The sequence below is a fragment of the Canis lupus genome, chromosome 2, assembly GCF_003254725.2.
Source record: "Canis lupus dingo isolate Sandy chromosome 2, ASM325472v2, whole genome shotgun sequence".
Lineage (NCBI taxonomy): Eukaryota > Metazoa > Chordata > Mammalia > Carnivora > Canidae > Canis > Canis lupus.
Window position 1 is genome coordinate 10,305,932 of NC_064244.1, and position 4,444 is coordinate 10,310,375.

Here is a 4,444-nt window from a genome sequence, read left to right on the forward strand (position 1 = left end):
AGGTGGGGTGTAGGCCAGCAGCTCTGAGGCCCTGAGCCTGCAGACAATGAGATAGGAGAATAGGGCTGCTGGAAGCTTCTGAGGAAACTTTTTTTCCTCAATTCAAAGAAGACAATGTCAGAAGAAACAGCCCCCCATTCTTTTCTCTGGATGTCGCCATTGTCTAGATAAAGTGTCTGGAGTTGCAGCAGCCATGGTGTTAGCAGCATGAAGATGAAGCCAACGTGCAGAGAAGCTGAACCAGAATCCTGATGAGCTAGGCTTAGAGGCTGCCCTGATTTTGGATTTTTTTTTTTTTTTTTTTTGTCATGTGAGATTAAAAAAAAATCTGCTTATTGGTTAAGCCCATAAGGATTCTCCATTATTTGCAGCTGAAAGCAACCTAACAGATACTCCTGTCTCTGTTTTATTCTTTATTTATCTTGTATCTACTTTATTGATCTTATCTTACAGATGAGATCACTCAGGTTCAGAGACTTTACAAGCTTGTCCAAGGTCATGAAGCTCGTCCTCTGCAGTTTGGGGTGGGAGTCAAATCCAGGTCTGTCTGCCTCCAAAATCCATGTCTTAATTACTGTGCTGTATTATATTCTGAGTGGATCGCAAATTCCCTCAGTTTCAAAAGCAATGGATAATCTTTTGCTCTATTTTCTGTGAACAGTATTAAGTTCCTGCCTCTGTTCTCCTTTTTTTTTAAAAAAAAAAAGATTTTATTTATTTATTCATAGACACAGAGAGAGGCAGAGACACAGGCAGAGGCAGAAGCAGGCTCCATGAAGGGAGCCCAACGTGGGACTCGATCCAGGGTCTCCAGGATCACACCCCAGGCTGCAGGCAGCGCCAACCCGCTGTGCCACCAGGGCTGCCCTGCCTCTGTTCTCCTAATGCGGATTGCCTTTGAGCTGGAGAAATTGCCTAGCCTGGATCTGCCCCATCTCCTGAGCTCTGTTTAGCCATCTGTGGCCGGGACACAGGTTGCAGAGTCACCCATTCCTTTTTCCTGCCCCGGTGAGGGCAGGTCTGAAGGAGGTGGGGCTGAAGGACACCAGCTAATGCTCCTAATTCTCTGCAAGCCACCTGCAGACCTGATTGTCATTCGAAGGCTGTGAATCAAAATTCTCAGAGTCTAGAAAGTCTTAGACCTGCTGGAGACCCCCCCTTCTTCAGGTGACTGTGAATGGAGATAAGAAAGAGACGTGACAGTAAAGCTAAGGACCCAGGTCCAGCGATCCTGAACAGAGCAGGTCAGTGACTGGATGTGGTGTGGGACAGGGTGGCAACTGACCAGACCATTCTGTTTCTGATTTTTTCCTCCCCGAAGGGGCTGGCATCCGGCCTAGAGCTGCTGCGTCTCCATGTGCAGAGGACTCATGCACATTCCCCTCTCGGGGGGCTCTAGCCAAGGGCCCAAATGCTCACTCTCGGGTGTTTGAAGGTACTTCAAACTCCAAAGGTTGAAAACCAAACTCAGGATGTTCTCTTTGGTTGAGTTTGGGAGATGCGAACCTAAGTGCTTTCCCTAGAGGTCTAGGACTGTTTGAGAAAGAGGGTTGCATCAGAGAGCACAGTTTGGATACCTCAAGTCTCTGGAGAACTCAGCTGGCTAAGGCCTTGAGTGAACTGGAAAGAGAGTTGAGGACGATGCCTGCAGAAGGGGGTCAGCTCGCTCCCGTCAACCCTCTGCTCCTGTCAGGGTGCAGAGGCCCAGGCCACTCCTGGGACTGAGATCCAGTTCCTCACATGGTAGCCACATACTGCCTGAAAGGTCCTGACAAGGGCGCATTCCTGTCCCACACTCTATTCTGGGGGCCCAGGAGAGATGACCTTGGTGTACAACCTATACTTTTCTATCCCCATCCCCTCTGCTCCCAGGCTGTGTCCCTATGGGGTCACCTCAGCTAAGGCCCGGGTAAAGGGGATGCGCCTCAAACCCCAAGCAGAGTATAAGCTTCTTTTTTTAAAACATTATATGGTCTCATTCATTTGGGGAATATAAAAAGTAGTGAAAGGGAATAAAGGGAAAAGGAGAAAAAAATAAGTGGGAAATATCAGAAAGGGAGACAGAACATGGAAGACTCTGAACTCTGGGAAATGAACTAGGGGTGGTGGAAGGGGAGGAGGGCGGGGGATGGGGGTGACTGGGTGACGGGCACTGAGGTGGGCACTTGACAGGATGAGCACTGGGTGTTATTCTGTACATTGGCAAATTGAACACCAATAAAAATACATTTATTAAAAAATATATTTTTAAAATATTTTATTTATTTGACAGAGAGGGAGGATAAGCAGGTGGAGCAACAGGCAGAGGGAGAGGGAGAAGCAGGCTCTGTGCTGGGCAGGGAGCCCGATGTGGGACTCAATCCCAGGATCCTGAGATCATGATCTGAGCCGAAGGCAGATGCTTAACAGACTGAGCCCTCAAGGCACCCCCAGAGTATAAGCTTCTTAGGGTAAGACTGGGGAAAGTTTCTTCAACTGCAGTTTTCTGGAAAATAGGAATACCTCAAGCAGTGAGTAGGAGAAGTAAATGGGCCGATATAGGTAAAAGTAATTAGAATAATGCCTAGAGCGTAGTACCTGTTCGATTGTTGTTGCTTATGACTCTTGCTTTATTTTTATTATAAGAGCATCAAATGATGGAAGAAATTTGGGCATCCACTAAAGACCCAAAGCACAGAACACATTTGTGCCTCCTTAAACCCTCGCCCACCACCAAGGGAGTGTGGGAACTGTTTTCAGATGGCCTTTCTTGCCCCTGACACTGGAAGGGGACCCCACTCCCATGTTAGTGCATTTGTGTAATCTTCTGTCTGGGTAATTGTCTCCCAACGTGCTATTTAGAATGTCTACACTGTGCATTTAAAGAGTGTCTTGTAATCATGGTGTACTGGAAATCACTACACTTGCCAGCAATTATCACAGAATCACAGGCTGGAAGGAAGGACAGATGTCATTAAGTCCAGCCCTCAGCCCCCGCCCCCGGCTCAGACACAGGCCTGGCCTTAGCTCACAAATGGGGCATTTCTGGGGAAATTCTTTAAAAAAAAAAGTGACCTTGAGTCTGATCATTTCCTGAGAGAAAGAACATCCAGCCCTATACTTAACTGCCCACAGCTTCGCATCGGTTAAAGCCTGCGTTTGGTTTCCTCTCCCAGATGAATTTTGCTTCCCCCGTGGCCCCCCTGCGGCCCCCCCTCCGGCTTTCCAGCCCTGGCGCCGAGGGCCTTGCAAGGATCAGGGTCTTCAGAGGCCCCGTGGGCACAGGCCAGGAGCCCCCGAGGGTCACGCAGCCTGGGTCCCCAGCCCAGGGGGGAGGGAGAGAGAGAGAGAGAGAGAGAGAGAGAGAGAGAGAGAGAGAGAGAGAGAGAGAACCGCTATTTCTAAATCCCGTGACGTGACCCGGGGGCAAGCTTCCTGCCTTGACTCCAGGACGCAAAAGGCACTTGCTCAGTCCCTTTAACCTCCGTCCCAGCCCAGCTTTACATGACGGCCGATTCCGGGCAACATCCATCCTCTTCCGACATCCCCCCCTTCCAGCCCAGGGCCGAGGTCCTTCATTCTTGGGGTTCATTTGAGCCGTTTCCATAGCGACGGCCACTTGTTGCGTCTTGAATCCCCCATCGAGGTCCTCGCAATTTGCCAGCTAAGCCACCGATCACCAGGCGTGTGTGCCAGGTTAATAAGACAAAGTCTGTTTTATTTCATCCTTGCCTTTTTTGTCTGCCTTCAGCTGGGGGCAGCCTCACAAAAGAGAGGGCCTTTTGGCTTTCAGAATCCTCGGGCCTCGGCTCATTATCCCCGGCGCTATTTGGGGCCGCAGCAGCGTGCGGTGCGTTGCCGGGCGCGCGTCGGGCCGCGGAGCAGCCATGGCAACAGGCTGGGGGCGCGGCCTCCCCCGCTCACGTGGGCCTCCCCTGCTTTGCACGCGGGTGTGTGCTGGGCTGACTCCCCGGCGTCGGTGTGCTAGAGGTGCGGGCGTCGGGGAGCAAACGGCCCCGCGGCCACGGCGGGAGGCTGGAGGCCAGATGCTCCTGGGCTCCTTGTGGAGCATCCTCCGGGACCCTCCGTCCGCCGCGAGCCCGCAGCCTGCAGCCCGGTGGACGCCCGCCGCGCCCTGAGTCCTGTCATCGCCAGTCCCCGGGGTGCGTTTAGGCGAACGGGCGGGAGCCAAGACCTGCACAAGGTATTAGTGATCCACAGGAACGCCCGTCGCCACAAGTACAACAGCGGAGGAAAGCAAGCTGCTGAAGGGGTCCGCGGATCAAAGCGCTCATCACCACTAACCATCCCTTCCTACAGTGACTTGAAGGGGCCTGCGGTGCTCGGTCTCCGGCAGGGACTTCTGCACCCCTTGTGGAATTTTTTTTTTTAATTTTTTTTTTTTTTTTTAATTTACTTATGATAGTCACAGAGAGAGAGAGAGGCAGAGACACAGGCAGAGGGC

The 4,444-nt window shown here is 51.6% G+C and overlaps 1 long non-coding RNA gene across 1 annotated transcript; it reads right to left on the bottom strand.

Annotated features, from left to right (window-relative positions):
* Positions 1 to 2,240: 2,240 nt before the first annotated feature.
* Positions 2,241 to 3,860, bottom strand: LOC125753018 (uncharacterized). The gene is made up of 2 exons (XR_007403825.1): positions 2,578 to 3,860; positions 2,241 to 2,485 (listed from the first exon to the last, which is right to left on the bottom strand). It is a non-coding gene; the product is annotated as an uncharacterized LOC125753018 (long non-coding RNA).
* Positions 3,861 to 4,444: the final 584 nt, after the last annotated feature.